Source organism: Orycteropus afer, unplaced genomic scaffold, assembly GCF_000298275.1.
Source record: "Orycteropus afer afer isolate SDZICR_OR568_19922 unplaced genomic scaffold, OryAfe1.0 scaffold00004, whole genome shotgun sequence".
NCBI lineage: Eukaryota > Metazoa > Chordata > Mammalia > Tubulidentata > Orycteropodidae > Orycteropus > Orycteropus afer.
Genome location: NW_006921591.1, coordinates 31855184 through 31873811, shown reverse-complemented (window position 1 = coordinate 31873811; position 18628 = coordinate 31855184). Strand labels below are relative to the sequence as shown.

The 18628-nt window shown below is 39.3% G+C and overlaps 1 pseudogene; it reads right to left on the bottom strand.

The window, feature by feature from the left end:
- Positions 1 to 6567: 6567 nt before the first annotated feature.
- The window catches only part of LOC103194906, an 85215-nt pseudogene continuing 73154 nt past the window's right edge, over positions 6568 to 18628 (bottom strand).

The following is an 18628-nucleotide window of genomic DNA, read 5'->3' as shown; positions in this document are numbered from 1 at the left end:
TCAGCTTGAGAAACTCCTAGCATGTTCCTCCCCTTTGATTTTCAAACTTTCAGCCTTTGCACATTTCATTATTATGCTTTACTTTGTCCTTGTGAGCTGCACATTGAAATGTTCTGTTCAGCTGATTTGCTTCATTTCTTCCACTCACTTTGGCTAGTCTCTGTTCAAGAGAAAGTTTCAGAGTCTTGTCTGATATTCACTTGTTTTTTTAATGACCATTTGCTCTGTTTCTTTGTGATGTCCTTGATCTCATTCCACAACTTCCCTGGGTCTTGGGTCACTAGTACTCAGTGTTCTCAGATGGTCTCTAAATTCAGATGAAATATATTCAATCTCATATTTTGTCTCTAATGGGTTAGTTTTAATTTTCTTCAGCTTCAACTTGTACTTGCATGTGAGCCATTGATAGGCTGTTCTACAGTTGGCCCCTGTCCTTTTTCTAACTGATGATATAGAGATTCTTCATCATGTCTATACACAAATGTATTTGATTTGATCCTGCATGTTCCATCAGGTGAGGTCCACATGTGTAGTTTCTGTTTATGTTCTTTTAAAAAGTACTTTAAAATAATATACTGACATGTAAGTGGTGGCTATAGTTTTAACACATATGTCTCTATGTTTATTTTTGTCTGTTTTTCTTTCTTCCTTTCTATCTTCATTCATTCCTTCTTTTCTTCCTTCCTTCCTTCCTTCCTTCCTTCCTTCCTCTCTCTTTCTTTCTCACAGCTTTCCAACAATTAGCATGGTTCCAAAACACAAAATAAATGAATTTTATTAAAGAATGAAAAACCAATTATTTAATGAGAGAATTAAGGAAAAAATGAACTCTAGTGTTTATACTATTGGTTCTTACCTTATGTATTAAAAGAAAAATCATTGAAAAACAAGAATTTAAAGATAATGATCAATAGTGAGATTTATTTCTCACTAGAAGAAAAATAAAATAGCTATTGTTTTTCAACATGCTAATGGTTAGACAATACACTTGGTGCTCTGTTATCCTTTGTGCTGTCTATAATCAGAAAACTTTTTTTTTTTTTTTTTGCCTTTAACTAGAAAAATCTCTTGTTGAGCACTCACAGAAAAGTCATGAGTGAGAAGATTTTGAGTAGGATTTGAACAAAAGTTAGAGAAGAGATGGTATATTGATATTAGTTGCTAGATAATTTGAGCAATGGTATTTTGGTGGGAAAATGGAGGACATTTTTAGAGATAAAAAAGACTAACTGAAGAGGCAGATTTTTATGTTTAAAGTACTGTGAGTTAATACTAGAAAGATTAGTGGGGTTAAGATTGAGAATAATCTCAAAGGAAAGGCCAATTTGGACTTTTTAGCTATTTTAGACATATGATTGGAAACTATTTTTTTTTTCCTTTTGATAATTAAATAATTCAGAATCAACAATAATCACTGCAAATGCCACTATTTGTTCTGCAAACCACCCCCATCACTACCATATTATAGTAGTTTTCTATTAACTCTTATGAGTCCTTGAGTGTTGTAAAGCAGTTAAAACATTCAACTGATAACCAAAACGTTGGAAGTTTCAATTCACATACAGACAGATTGGAAGAAAATCCTTGTAACCTACTTCTGAAAAATAAGCCATTGAACACCCTGTAGAGCATAGTTCTACTTTGACACACGTGGAGTCACAATGAGTCAGAGTTGACTAAAAGGTAACTTTTTGTTGTTGTTGTGTTAGTAATTATTATATACCATATACTGTGCTAGGCATTTTTTAATATATATAGTCCATGTTAAGGCTGGTAGTTCAAACCCACCAACCACTCCTTGGAAAGAAGATTGGGCAATCTACTTCTATAGTGATATCATCTCAGAAACCCAAGAAGGGGTCGCCATGAATCAGATCCCACTCAATGGCAGTGAGTTTTTTTTTTTTTTTTTTTTAATAGTCTATGTTGGAAAAATATCACAACAATACTGAGTTGAGACTTAAATGGTTTGCTGACATTACCCAAAGTCACATAAGTAATAACAAGTGGAAGAAATAATTCTAATTGAATTATATTCCTCTAAAACCCAGTCAGATGATGTACTGCATTGGATAAATCTGCTTCAAAAGACCTCTTTAAAGTGCTGAAGGGCAAAGATACCTCCTTGAAGACTAAGGTATGCCTAATCCAAGCCACAGTATTTTCCATCACCTCATATGCATGTAAGAACTGGAAAAGGAATAAGGAAGACTGAAAAAGAGTTGATGTTTTTGAGTTGTGGTTGGCAAAGAATACTGAAAGTACCATGGACTGCCAAAAGAAGGAGCAAATCTGTCCTGGAAGAAGTGCAGCCAGAATGGTCATTGGAAGTAAGAATAGCTAAACTTCATCTCACCTACTTTAGTCATAGGAGCAGAAGAGACCATTCCCTGGAGAAGGTTTTAATGTTTGGTAAAGTGGTGAGTCCACAAAGAAAGGGAAGACCCTCAATGTAAGGGATTGACACAGTGGCTACAATGGGCTCAGGTGTAGCAAAGATTATGAGGCTGGCACAGGACCAGGCAGTGTTTTGTTCTGTTGTACATAGGGTAATTATGAGTTGGAGCCAATGCGACAGGACCTAACAACAACAAAAACCTCCTCCATTGTTGTCATTTCTGGTATAAGTCTAATTCCATATTTTTTTGTTTTTTGAGTTTTTATTATTTACCATAACATTGACCTTCTGCTACTGAACAGCTGAAAATGATAACATCAGCAAATTATATGCTGCAACATTGTATGATATGATTTAAAAAACAAAAAAAACAAATAGTCATATGTAGGGTTCATTGTAATAGGAATACATTGTAAGTTGATACTACCTGTATATGATTACCAATGAGGCTTAGTTTTTTCAACATCCTCTAGGAATTAGAACACCCTCTGTTCTCATGTTACTGTCACAAGCTGTGATAGATTGAACTTTACAAGGCCAATCCATTTCCAATTATATTCAGATTAATAATCATGCTTTTGTGAAATGTTATTTACTTTCCTGGGTGCTGCCATCACTCACTAGCAGTCTCCATGCCTAGAAAAAGATGGAACTTAATGGTCTCTGGTAACTTAAAAAAAAAAAAATGCTAGTACATATTGCAAACTAGTTCTTCTGAGAGCTGTATTTGTTAAAGTTCTTTAAAGTTACGAGGAAATAAAAAAATTTCTTATAGACTGCCTTCTCTCACAGCTTTTGCTGTGACACCATGCTAAAGGAGAGAAAGACTGGGCTGTTCTTAAAGGAAAGTTTTGGAGTTATAGGGTTTGCAGACTTTTTACACATCATTTCATAAACTTTTAAATGCTTCTAACAACTCAAATTACAAAATGAATGAGAATGCATGCTTCTCATCCTGTGTGGTTTCTTCCTTCTTAGCAGAATTATTTCCTGGTTTCACAGCTATAGATCACATTTTAATGATCTTCACCGTTCAGATATTTGATCTTCGTAAGTATTTTCCTGGATATGTAATGAATAAGAGCTGTATAAAACTATAAAGCAAAGGAGAGTATGCTCCATTGACTGTTGTTCACACATAATTCAAATATCTTAAAACCTAATTTTCTACTTTAATTTAAGTCCTTTGAAGTCATCTTTGTGTGATCTCTAGGACAAATAGGATCCTGCTTTATTCATTGTAAAAATTCTGTCAGCTTTGTGGGTTTTAAAGTCTTCACGGAATAGACATTGGAGTGAGTTAAGGGGATCAGAAAGGAGCAGGTTAAATTTCCCTTGAGAATTATTATCAAGAGATAAATACCATCACCAAAATATGTCTATATCCTGACAGGGCACGTGTGAAGAGAAAAAAATAAATAATTCTGATGGATGGTCCTTAGGGCTCCCCAAAATGAGATATTCTGAATATGGAAAAAAAGGTGTTTTCAGCATTCCTCTCTGCTGTATCGTTTCCCAGGAGTCCACTACTAGCCAGAAGATTGACTGTTTGAACCTATCTAAAGACCTCAGCAGGCCAGTATGATGATGTTCTTCCACAAGGTCATAACCTTGAAAAACTTACTTGATAGTGGGCTGCCCAGCTGTATTGCTATTCATGCTAAATTTGTCCTTTACCTAATCTCAAGGGAATTTATTTCAGACTTCTTGAAACATTTCCTGAAACAAAATGAAGTTCCTGCCACAGAATCAGTATAAACAACTTCCACTTTAAAGTTCATCCAAAGATCTTGTTACCACAGTAAAGCTACTACCCATAGAAGCAGTTTAGATGTCATTTTTTTAACATACTAGGAAAATGTCATATAACCAACCACACTGTGCCTATGTATGATGATAGCCTATGTAACCTATGTAAGACATAATTTTCCTCATATATTTTCTCCTTCAAGACTGTATAAAAGCCAAAATTCACTATGGATCAGAGAACAGAATCTGAGGGACTTCCTCTGTGCTCCTTGCTTGGGCACTTGCAATAAACTCTCTATTTCACTCCTCATCTTGGTCTATTTTTTTATTGATCCACACTGGACGTAACCTACCTCAGGTAAATGGGTTAGGCTGGGTTCTCTAGAGAAGTAAAACCAGCAAAGCTTATATATATAGAGAAAGAGATATTCATCTTAGGAAAATGGCTCATACACTTATAGAAGCTGGAAAGTCCCAAGTTCTTGGGTCAAATGTCAAACTGGAGGCTTTCCCTGACTCATGCAGCTGCAGCGGCTGATGAACTCAAAGTTGACAGGCAGTTTACCAGCTGTTGACTCCAACGAATGAAGAATCCAAGATCTTCAGGCTGAATGGTGGATTGTTCACTCATGGACATTTGTAGGCAGCAAAACAGGATCCCAATCCACAAAAGAGTGTCTCTTTTTTCCAGAATGTTGTAAACAGGCCACACTCCTAGGGAAATTCCCTTTCAAACAATTGGCTGCTCAAAATATGTATGTCCAATTTCATCATGGGAATAACCCACATCACAACTGCTTAAACCACTCAGAATTGTGGTCCAGCAAGTTGACACACAACTCCAACTATGTTGTTGTTGTTAGGTGTCTTTGAGTCCTCTCTCACTCATAGTGAATCTATGAACAGCAGAACAAAACACCACCCAGTCCTGAGCCAGTTCCATGATTCTTGCTATACTTGAGCCCATTGCCACTGCCATTATATCAATCCATCTTGTTGAGGGCCTTCCCCTCCTTCACTGACCCTCCACCCTTACCAAGCATGACATCCTTCTCCAGGGAATGGTCGTTTCTGACAACATGACCAAAGCAGGTGAAACAAAGTCTCGCCATTCTCACCTCCAAAGAGCATTCTGGCTGCACTTCCTCCAGGACAGACCTGTTAGTTCTTTTAGCAGTCCATGGTCCTTTTAAAAGTCCATGGTACTTTCAGCATTCTTTGCCAGCACCACAGATCAAAAGCATCAATTCTTCTTTGGTCTTCCTTATTCATTGTTCAGCTCTCACATGCATATGAGGCGTTTGAAAATTCCATGACTGTGTCAGGCTCACCTTATTCCTCAAGGATACATCTTTGCTCTTCAGCATGTGAATGAGGTCCTTCGCACCCAATTTGCCCAGTGCTATACATCATCTGATGTCCTGACTGCTGGTTCTATTGGCATTAATTATAGAACCAAGCAATGTGAAGTCTTTGACAATTTCAATATTTTCTCCATTTATCACAATGCTGCTTATAGGTCCAGTTGTGAGGCCTTTTGTTTTCTTTATATTGAGATGTAATCCATACTGCAGACTGTATTCTTCAATCTTCATCAGTAAGTATTTCAAGTCATCCTCACTTTCAGCAAGCAAAGTTGTGTCACCAGCATATCACAGGTTGTTAATGATTCTTCCTCCAATCCTGATGCCATGTTCTTCTTCACAAAGCCCAACTTCTTGGATTATCTGCTCATAATACAGATTGAATAAGTATGTGAAAAGGATACAACCTTGGCACACTCCATTCTTGATTTTAAACCATGCAGTGTTCCCTTTTTCTGTTCAAATGACAGCCCCCTGGTCTATGTACAGGTTCCTCATGAGCACAATTAAGTGCTCTGGAATTCCCATTCTTCTCAATGTTATTCACAATTTGTTATGATCCACACAATCAAATGCTTTTGCATAGTCAATAAAACCGAGGAAACATCTTTCTGGTACTCTTTGCTTTGAGCCAAGATCCGTCTGACATCAGCAATGATATCCCTTGTTCTACATCCTCTTCTGAATCCAGCTTGCACCTCTGGAAGTTCTCTGTCAAAATACTGCTGCAACCATTTTTGAATTATTTTCAGTAAGATTTTACTTGCATGCAATATTAATGATATTGTTTGATAATTTCCACATCCTGTAGAATCATGTTTCTTTGGAATGGATAAAAATATGGATGTCTTCCAGTCAGTTGGCCAGGTAGCTGTCTTCCAAATCTCTTGGCCCAACTGTGTGAATGCCTCCAGCAGGGCATCCATTTGTTGAAACATCTCAATAGGTATTCCATCATTTCCTGGAGCCTTTTACTCCAACTATAACAGGTAACAAAATATCTTCTGACCCATATGGGACTTGTACTAATGTCCAGCTCCTGAAATCACCTCAAGCCTATAGGAAATAACCAGTTAATCTCCACAGAGACTGTTCTAGGTTCTTGAGGTCAGAGGTGACATTGGTGGCAGACATACTATGAAGAGAGGAATGAAAAACATCTGGGACCCTGGAAAAAGTGAAAGGCCTCCCTTGGTGAACACAGAAGTAAGTCCTATTTATGGAACATAGAGACAACCTGTAGATCTGGTAGTGCTTAGCTGCTGAAGGCCAGGTCACTTACTTTCATTTTGAAGGGTGTCTGTATATTAAGGTTTTGTAACATGGGAAATAAACCAAGTGGTCCAGAATGTAGTCTCCTAGATTGTGTTATTAAAAATTGGTTTTGGCGGTCCTGCAGGATGGTGGTATAAACAGACAAACTACACAGACCCTCTGCAATAAAGCAATGAATAACCAATTGAAGCTGATACAGAAGATGATACTGGAACCCTGAGCTTTGAAGAGAAGGATAAATAAGTGGATTAAATGTTGGGAGCTCTGGTAGCATAGTGGCTAAGGCACTTGACTGCTAACCAGAAGGCTGGCAGTTCAAACCCACCAGCCACTCCTCAGAAGGAAGTTGGGGCAATCTACTTCCATAGTTATACTGCCTCAGAAACCCAAGGAGAGGTAGCTATGAGTTGGGTCTGACTTGACAGCACATAACAACAACAATAACAGTACAAGAACCTGAATGAAACAGTAAGTAAGGATGCAAATGGTACAACAGTCTGCTGGCTGCCTGAGGGCACAGTTATTTTAAATATATTCCCATAGCAATCTAAAAATCAGCTCTTCTCACTAAGAACTGTGTGGGCAGGGACCACATAGGTGTCTGATGACCAGAAGGGAGAAAAATGGGGAAGAAGACAGGCAGACCTGTGGATTGCATGTGGTTGTCTTGAGGGTGCTAGCATTTTGGATGTTTGTAATTGATGGGCATGGCCTTTTGAAATGTATGAGACTGGCATTTTGACCTGCACAGTGACCTAAATGTAGGCAATGCCTGCTATGAACATCACAGGTAACAGCACAGGAAGCTGAAGGTTGGAAAGTTGTGATATTTCCTTTGTTACTCTAGTGCTTTACACCCTCTTGGTGAAAAGGGGTCTGACCATCCCTCACCTCCACTTACCTTCTTACTGGAGGGAGTTTCATCCTGATCTGTGCTCTGGTGGAGCATGGGTGACATGTTCTACCCCCACAGTTTTTAATTATTATTATTATTTGTTTTCCTTTCTTCCTTTATTTATTTATTTTTTTGTCTTCCCAATCTCAAATTCTTGTTTTTCTTTTTTTTTTTATCACCCCTATTCTGATTCCCTTCCTTTTTCTTTCTTTTGGTTCTTCCCATCCTTTGTTTTTTCTTTTGCAGTTTTCCCATTTTTTCTTTAATATTCTTAGACTCTTGCTCTTTTCTTTCATTCCTCCTTCCCCAGATATTGTGGCCTTTTTTTTTCTCTTTTTCCCAGTATCTTTCTTTATCCTTTATTAATATATTGTGAATTTTTTTCTTCTCATACATTGCATTTTGTGTGTGTGTGATTATTCCAGTTTTGTTTATGTGGCTTGAATTTTTCTTGTTTTTATTTTTTGGGGGGCTGTTTGATGTTATTTGTCTAACTGAGTGGGAGACAGCAACAGTTCCCACACAAGCCAAACATTCCTGCACCTCTTGCAGCCCCAAAGACTTTTTGTGAACCAACACTTACTTTTGCACCAACTAAGGTAAGTGGTCAATGCCATCTTACCTCACCCTCAACTGCTCTTTGTGAAGAGCTAACAGAGAACTGTGTACACACTTTCATTCTCTGTTATATCCACCAGAAGGCAGGTGGTGAGTCCACAAGTTCTAACAACTAACCGATGGATGAACATAGTACCCAGCTCACACAGATATATCAAAAGAAGATAAAGGGGAAAAAATCTTACGTGAATCACAACAAAATACAACCACAATTTAAGCATCAATACAACAATACCACAGTGTCTCAGAGACCACAGACTATCAGTCCACACAAAGAAGCAAGGTAATGGTAGTAGAAACAAGGGACCAGGATACAAATCCAGAAAACATCCCTAAGGAAGAAGCAGCATTAGAACTCACTGGTAAGGAACTAAAAAGAATTGTATTTAGGTACCTTCATGGACTAAGAGACAGATCAAGGAAAACACTGACAATATCAAAGAAAACACTGACAAAATTAAGGAAAACACTGACAAAATTCTAAAATAATTTAGGGAAAAAATTCAAAAACAAATTGATAAAATATACAAAAAATTAGAAACAATACAAAAACAAAAAACAGAAATCCAGAAGATTAATACTAAGATTTCAGAAATATATAACATATCGAAGGGACAACTAGTAGAATTGAATCAATGGAAGACAGAATTAATGAGATTGAAGACAAATACCTCAATACTACTTTGTTAAGGGATCAACCAGACAAGGAAGCAGTGAGGTGATGTATATAAAACTCTGAAAGAAAAAGATTTCCAACCAAGAATTTTATACACAGCAAAATTGTCCCTCAACTGTGAGTGTGAAATTAAGGGATCTCCAGATAAGCAGAAATGAAGATAATTTGTTAAAACTAAACCAACCTTACAAAAGATACTAAAGGGAGTCCTTTGGACAGAGAACTGACAGCAAACAACAATACATTATTAACACACATAATGTCATAACTCGGAAACCAACCCAATTATAGAAGTATCCAAACTAAAATAAGCCTGTAAGACTGTAAACAGGGAATCAGAGACATCGTTAATAAATGAGAGCAACTAAAAAAAAAAAAAGAGAGAGAATAAATCGTGTAGTTACAGAATTTCTAAATGGCAAAGAAGGCAAGACAATTGTGAGATAGAACACTTAAACTTTGGAAGAAAATAATAAATCACAGGGTAACCTCAAAGAAAAATGATAAACTTTTGTATGAAAATAAAAAGAGAACAAGCACAAATACATAGCAAATACTAAAACAATAGCCATCACTCATCTGTCTGTTTGTCTTACTGTGTTCACTTGCATATTGCTGTGAAGCTGGAGGCTATGCCACCAGTATTTCAATTACCAGCAGGGTCATACATGGTGGAAAGCTTTCAGTGGCACTTCCAGACTAAGCCATATTTGGAAGAAGAAAGCAGTCATCCACTTCTCAAAGAATTAGCCAGTGAAAACTATATGAATTACAGTGAAACAGTATCTGATATATTACAGGAAAAATTTATGAATAACCTTGGAAAACTGTTTGATATAGGGGTCAGAAGCTAAGCCCTTCAGGTCAGAAAGCACTCAAAATACCACTGGGGAAGAGCTGCCTTCTCAGAATAGAGTCAACCTTCATTATATGAATGGTGTAAAGCTTTGGGAGCATCTATTTACTGATATAGCACAAATGAAAATGAGAATAAACAGTTGCAAGCATCCATTAATAACTGGAAAATTGAATGGGTGGAATATGAATCTGCAAAAATTGGAAGTTGTCAAAAATTTAATGGAGCATGTAAAGATTCATATATTAGGCATTAGTGAGCTAAAATGCATTGTTTGGGGCCATTATGAATCAGACAATTATATGATGTACTATGCTGGGAATGACAAATTAAAAGCTTTATCCTGAAATATAATGCTGTCAGTCATAGAATAATATCTGTAAGTCCACCAGTTCGTACTGTTATTACTCAAATTTATGCACCAATCACCAAAGCCAAAGAGGAAAATATTGAAAATTTTTACCAATTTCTGAAATCTGAAATTGACCAAATCAAGATGGTGTTGATTTTTACTCATGATTTGAATATAAAAGTTGGAAACAGAGAAGAGTGGCCAGTGGTTGGAAAATATGGTCCTGGTGATAGAAATTACACCAGAGTCACATGATAGAATTTTGTGATCTAATGACTTACTGATTGCAAATAACTTTTTTCAACAACATAAACAGTGGCTATATAGGTGGACTTCACTAGATGAAGAACACAGAAATCAGATCTGTGGAAAGAGGCAATGGAGAAGCTCAGTATCTTCAGCCAAAACAATGCCAGGAGCTGACTGTGGAACAGACCATCAATTGAACATTTGCAAGTTCAAGTTGAAGATGAAGAAAAGTAAAACAAGTTCATGGGAGCCAAAATATAATTTTGATTATATCCCCCATGAACTTAGAGACTAACTAAAGAATAGATCTGATGCATTGAACACCAATGACCAGAAACCAGAGGAATTGTGGGATGACATTAAGAACATCATACATGAAGAAAGAAAATGGTCATTAAAAAGACAGGAAAAGAAGAAAAGACCAAAATGGATGTCAGAAGAGACTCTGAAATTTGCTCTTAAGTGAAGAATAGTAAAAACAAATGGAAGGAGTGACAAGATAACAGAGCTGAACTGAAGATTTCAAACAGCAGTTTGAGAAGACACAGTCAATTATTATAATGAAATGTACAATGACATAGAGCTTAAAATCCAAAAGGGAAGAACAAGCTTTGCATTTCTCATGCTGAAAAAATTGAAGAAAAAATTCAAGCCTTGAGTTGCAATTTTGAAAGGTTCATGGGTAAAATATTGAATGGAGCAAGAAACATCAAATATGGAAGGAACACACTGTACCAAAAAGGATTGGTCACTGTTCATCCATTTCAGTTGGTGGCATATGATCAAGAACCAATGGTACTGAAGGAAGAAGTCAAAGCTGCACTGAAAGGAATTGGCAGAGAACAAGGCTTCAGGAATTGACAAAATATTCATTGAGATGTTTAAACAAACAGATGCCATGCTGGAAGCACTCATTCATCTATTCCAAGAAATTTGCAAGATAGCTACCTGGCCAACTGATTGGAAGAGGTCCATATTCATACCCATTCCAAAGAAACATGATGGTACAGAATGTGGAAATCATTGGACAATAACATTATTATCACACACAAGTAAATTCTTGCTGAAGATAATTCAAAAATAGTTTCAACAATATATTGACAGAGAACCAGAAATCCAAGCTGGATTCAGAAGACTAGAGAACATAGAAAAAGATGCAATGTTCCGAAATTCGTTTTATGAAGCAAGCATAACTCTAATACCAAAATCAGGCAAAGTCACCACTAGAGAGGAAAACTACATATTGGTATTCCTCATGGATATAGATAAAAAATCTTCAATAAAAGTCTAGCCAATAGACACCAACAACATATCAAAAAGTAACACTTCATCACCAAGTGGGATGCATGCCACATATGCAGAGGCTGACGAACCCACATTCAGCAAGCAGTATAGCATGCTGCTGGTTTCAGAAGCTGATGAATGTAAGACACACAGGTAAAATAGCAAATTGTTATCCCATAGACTGTGAAGGCAACAGTCACAAGATTGGCAAGCAATACAACAGGCCACTGGTTCAAGTCCAAAACCTAGAGATGATGATGAGACAGATGCAGAATCAAGATCTAGCAGAAAGCCAGAGACTTTTCCCAATATGTTCAAATATATGGAAGCAGGCCACACCCCTGAGAAAAAATTGTTTCAACTAATTGGCTACTCATAGCAGATCTCATCATGGGCATTATTATATTATATCATGTCTTATCATTGGGGATATCTATATCACAATGGCTAAACCACTTAAAATCATGGCCCAATGAAGCTGATACAAAACCTTAATTATTGTTTGTTCCTCATTCTGTACTGGCACTCCTAGACCAAAAGGGAACCCACTGGGTGGCTACAGGACAAAGGGATCAATATCAGGTCATTGTACTTGATAACCCAGAAATCACTCTTAAGGAGACCTCAGCTCTGAATCCAGCAAACATATTATTCCACTTATCAACTCTTGAACTTGAACATAACACTTCAAAAGTCATGTTGTTAGGTGTCAATGAGTTGTCTCTGAACCATAATGACCTTATGCACAGCAGAATGAAACACTGCCCTAACCTGTGACAGCCCCAAGATCCTTGCTATACATGAGCACATTGTTGTAGCCACTGTGTCGATCCATCTTGTTGAGGGCCTTCACCTTATTTGTTGTTCCTACACAATACCAAGCATGACATCCTTTTCCAGGGAATGGATCCTTCTTACAACATGACCAAACTAGGTGAGATGAACTCTGGCCATTATAATGAGCATTCCAGATGCACTTGTTCCAAGACAGATTTGTTAGTTCTTTTAGTAGTCTGTGGTAATTTCAGCATTTCTGGTCAGCACCACAACTCAAAAGCACAGACTGTTCTTTGGTCTTCCTTATTCATTGTCCAGCTCTCACAAGCGTCTGAGATGATTTCAAATACCATAGATTGCCTTAGGCACACCTTAGTCTTCAAGGAGATATCTTCACACTTCAGTACTTGAAAGAGGTCTTTTGCAATAGGTTTGCCCAATGCTGTACTTTGTCTCTCTATCTTCAGCCTCTCCAACAGCTGGGGCAGGTCATGGGCAAGGAGGTCCCCTATGGTATCGTGGATGATAAGTTGGATTTTGATGAACTGGACCTTGAAGCAGTGCTCCCAATGCGATTCCATCCTTCATCTCCCCAATCTCATGAGCCTGCATTCTGTTGGGGCAGGGAAAGACCCAAGAGCGATGGTCAAAGGTCTCTCCCACATGGTAAGGAGGGAACCGCTGCTGCCTGTACTGAGGACAATACTGGGAGTGGCACAGCTGACTCCAGACTCCAAAGAACTGCCCGTCAGTGACAGGGGAGTCAAATCCTTCACTTCTGCTGCTGCCTTTCTCCTCCTCCTCCCCAGCATAATTACGGCGAGGTCCACAGCATCTGTCATAGTAACCACACATGTAATGGTGAGAATCAGCAGTATACCAGCTCCCTTCTACAGGAACTCCATTGGGGCCAGTCACATTGGCTGCTTATGCACCCTTCTCTCCTTCAACCTGATCAAATTTACAGTTTCTCCATCTCCTACACTGCACAGATATTTCTGTAGATTACTCTTTTTGATGGCAGTGTGATATACAAATACAACTTCTTTGGTGTCATTTTGATTTATAAATCCATATCCATATCTGACATTGAACCATTTGACTGTGTCAAGGACTTTGGTGGTGAAAACATTTTTTTTTCCTCCATGTCTTCACTGCTAGCAGTGGCTGAAAAGGCCATTGTTGTGGTGTCCATAGCTGCAGGGACCACATCCTCATCGGGATTTCTTGCAACAAGGGTGGTGGGTGCCAGGGCTGCTGCCTGGGACACCCCATTGCCAACTGGGTTCTTGGGCATGGAGTACTGGGGGCCTGTGGTGGCCACCTCTGCTAGAGCCTGTGGGACATTGGTAATGGTGGTGGCTTTACCTCACTCATGAAACCTCCTCTGCTGTCATTTGGGCACTTCCGGCAGTAGGTGGCCAGTGGTTAGTGTGGCTAGTGGTCAAACTGGCCAAGACTTGTTCTCTGGGAGGTCAGTGGGGATCTCACAGTGCAGGAAGCAGTGGCCTAAGTGGGATCATGTGGCAGGGGCAGCTTGAGCTCTTGGGATGTGCCCTTGCTGTTGGGCTCCTTGTTGGAATTTACTGGGTAGAGCAGAATAGCAGCTAGGCATCCAGGTAAAGGGAGGGAGGAACCCAGGCCACACTCCCACCAACAAAAAAAGTGGGGGGAAAGAAGCCAGAGGCACCACAGAGCAGACCAGCAGCCAGACATAAAGGTAAAAGGAAAGAGGAATCCAGGCCCCACCCCCACCAGCCAGGAAAACTTGGGAAAGAGAAGCCAGAGGTGATGAGAGAGCAGAGCAATGTCAGGCATCCAGGTAAAGGGAGAGAGGGACCCAGGCCTCACCCCCACCAGCAAGGAAAGGGGGGGAGAAAAGCCAGAGGTGATGACAGAGCAGAACAGTTGTGTCAGCAGCATATCTCAGGTTGTTAGTGATTCTTCCTCCAATCCTGATGCCACGTTCTTCTTCATATAGTCCATATTCTCGGATTATTTGGTCAGCATACAGTTTGAATAAGTATAGTGAAGGATACAGTGCTGATGCACTCTCTTCTTGATTTTAAACCATGAAGTGTTCACTTTTTCTGTTTGAATGGCAGCCTCCTGGTCTATGTACAGGTTCCTCATGAGTACAATTAAGTGTTCTGAAATTCCCATTCTTCTCAATATTATTCACAATTTGTTATGCTCCACACAATCAAGTGCTTTTGCATAGTCAATAAAACACAAGTAAACATCTTTCTTGTTTATTACTTTGAGCCATGATCCATCTGACATCAGCAATGATATCCCTTGTTCCATATCTTCTTCTGAATCCAGCTTGCATTTCTGGAAGATCTCTGTCAATATACTCTTGTAACTGTATTTAAATTTTCTTCAGTAAGATTTTACTAGCATGAAATATTAATGATATTGTTTGATAGTTTCCACATTCTGTGGGATCAACTTTCTTTGGAATGGGTAAAAATATACATCTCTTCCCAGTCAGTTGGCCAGGTAGCTTTCTTCCAAATCTCTTGGTATAACCAAATGAGTGCCCCCAGTGGGGCATCCATTTGTTGAAACATCTCAATGGGTATTCCGTCGATTCCTGGAGCCTTGTTCTTTGCCAATTCTTTCAGTGAAGCTTTGACTTCTTCCTTCAATACCATTGATTCTTGAACCTATGCCACCTCCTCAAAATGGAGGAACATTGACCAGTTCTTTTTGATACAGTGACTCTGTGTATTCCTTCCATTTTCTTTTATTGTTTCCTGCATCATTCAATAATTTGCCCATAGGATCTTTAGTATTACAACTAGAGGCTTACTTTTTTTCCTGAGTTCTTTCAGCTTGAGAAATGCTGAGTGTATTCTTCCCTTTTAGTTTTCTAACTCCAGGTTTTTGCACATTTCAATATAAAAATTGGCTTTGTCTGCTTGAGCTGCTCTTTGAAATCTTATGTCCAGTTCTTTTATCTTGTCACTTCTTCCATTTGCTTTAGCTACTCTTTGCTCAAGGGCAAGTTTCAGAGTCTCTTCTGACATCCATTTTGGTCTTTTCCTCCTTTCTCATCTTTTTAATTGACCTCTTGCTTTCTTCATGGATGATTTTCTTGATATCATCTCACAATTCTGGTTTTCAGTCAATGGTGATCAATGCATCAAATCTATTCTTTAGATGATCTCTAAATTTAAGAGGAATATATTCAAAGTCATATTTTGGCTCTCATGGACTTGTTCTAATTGTCTTCAACTTCAAGTTTAACTTGTGTATGAGCAGTTGATGGTCTGTTCCACAATCAGCTCCTGGCCTGGTTTTGGCTGAAGATATTGAGCTTTTCCATCTCCTCTTGCCACACATGTAGTCAATCTCATTCCTATATACTCCATCTGGTGAAGTCCACATGTATAGCTGTGGTCTGTGCTTTTGAAAAAAGATATTTGCAATGAATAAGTCATTGGTCTTGCAAATTCTATCATGCAATCTCCAGTGTTATTTCTGTCACTAATGCCAGATTTTCTATCTACCGGAGCTTTTCTTTGTTTCCAACTTTTGCATTCCAATCACCAGTGATAAGAAACACATCTTGATTGCATTATCAGTCAATTTCAGACTTCAGAACTTGGTAAAAGTTCTCAATTTCCTCATCTTTTGCTTTGGTGATTGTTGTATAAATTTGAATAATAGTTGTATTAACTGGTCTTCCTTGTAGGAGTATGAATATTATCCTATCACTTGACAGTGTTGTACTTCAGGACAAATCTTGAAACATCTTTTTTGATGAAGATTATCATGCCATTCCTCTTCAATTTGTCATTCCTGGCAGAGTAGATCATATGTTTGTCTGATTCGAAATGTCCAAACGTGGTCCATTTCAGCTCAATCATGCCTAGGATATCAATCTTTACATGTTACCTTTCATATTTGACTACTTCCAATTTTCCTAGTTTCATACTTCATACATTCCATGTTCCAGTGGATGTTTGCAGCTGTGTCAACTCAATTTGAGTCATGCCACATCAGCAAATGAAGGACCTGAAACACTTACTTTATCCATATCATTAAGGTTGGTTCTACCCTAATGAGGCAGCTCTTTCCCAGTCCTGTTTTGAGTGCCTTCAAAACCAAGGGGCTAGTCTTCTCAGACTGTGTCAGACAGTGTTTCTGAGCTATTCATAAAGTTGCCCAGTAATGTATCAGACAGTGTTTCTCTGCTATTCATAAGGTTTTCCCTGGTCAATTTTTGAGAAGTGGATGGCCTCCTCCTTCTTCCTAGTCTGTCTTAGTCTGTAAGCTGCATTGAAACCTTTTCACCACATGCAACTCTGCTGGCATCTGAAACACCAGTGGCACAGCCTCAATCCTCACAACAATATACAAGCTTCACAGGATGACAAATTGACAGACAAGTTTGTCTCCCTTAGCTTCTGGAAACCTCTGCACCCCCCTCTTACATAATTCCTACCTGAAACCAGCAAGGAAAGTGGGGAGAAGAGAAGCCACAGTTGAAGATAGAGCAGAGCAGCAGCCAGGCTTCTGGGAAAGAGGGGAGGGACAAAGGCCCCATTCCATCAACCAGGAAAGCACAGGGAAGAGAAGCCAGAGGTGATGACAGAGCATAGCAGTAGCCTGACATCCAGGTAAGGGGAGGAAAGGACTGAGGCCCACCCCCTCCACCCAGGAAAGTGGGGGGGGGGAAGAAGCCAGAGGCACACAGAGCAGAGCAGCAGCCATACATACATGTAAGGGGAAGGAGGGACCCAGGTCTCACCCCCACCAGTCAGGAAAGCAGGGAAAATAGAATCCAGGGACGATGACAGAGTAAAGCAGCATCCAGACATCCAGGTAAAGGGGGAAGGGATCCAGGCCTCACCCACAGCAGCTAGGAAAGTGGGGGAAAGAAAAGTCAGAGAGATGACAGAGCACAGGAGCAGCCAGGCAACCAGTTAAGGATAGGGAGGGACCCAGGCCTCACCCCCACCAACCAGGAAAGTAGGAGAAAAGAAGCCAGAGGCATGTGAGAGCAGAGGAGCAGCCAGGCATCCAGATAAGTAGGTGAAGGGACCCAGGACCCACCCACACAAGCCAAGAAAGCAGGGTAAAGAGAAGCCAGAGGTGACAACAGAGCATAGCAGCATCCAGGCATCCAGGTAAGGAGAGGGAGGAACCAGGATCCACACCCACCAGCCACAAAAGGGGGGAAAGAGAAGCTAGAGGTGACGACAAATCAGAGCAGCATCCAGGTAAGGGGCATGAGAGAGCTAGGCCCCACCCCCACCATCCAGGAAAGCAGGGGAAAGAGAAGCCAGATGTGATGACAGAAGAGAGCAGTGCTAGAAATACATGTAAGGGGGTGGTGGAGAGATTTAGAACAACTAAATGAGACAAACTTGTCTGTCAGTTTGTTGTACTACTGTGGCTTGTGTGTTACTGTGAGGTTTGAGGCTGTGCCACCGGTGTTTCTAGTGCCAGCAGGATTGCACATGGTGCATATGTTTCAATACAGCTTGCAGACTGGGACAGACCATGAATAATGAAGAGGTCATCCACTTCTCAAGGAGGTGGTCAGGGAAAACCTTATGAATAGCAGAGAAATAATGTCTGATACAGTATTGCATGACCTTGTGAATACCCTGGAAACATTATCTGATACAGTGCAAGGGAATGAGCCCCTTATGTCAGAAGACTTTCAAAATATGACTAGGAAAGAGGTGTATCAGAATAGGATCAAACTTACTGACATGGATAGAGTAAAGCTTTTGAGAGCTCCATTTGCTGATGTGACACAACTCAAATTGAGGAGAAACAGCTGCAAACATCTATTAATATTGGGAACATGGGATGTACAATGTATGAATCTAGGAAAACTGGAAGTTGTCAAAAATGAGATGAAACACAGAAAGATTGATATCATAGGGAATAGTGAGCTGAAATGGACCAGTTTTGGCCATTTTGAATCGGACAACCATATGATCTATTATGCCGGGATTGACAATTTGAAGAGGAATGGCATGGCACTCATTGTCACAATAGATATTTCAAGATCTGTCCTGAAGTACAATGCTATCAGTGATAGGATAATATCCATATGCCTACAAGGAAGACCAATTAATATGACTCTTATTCAAATTTATGTACCACCATCAA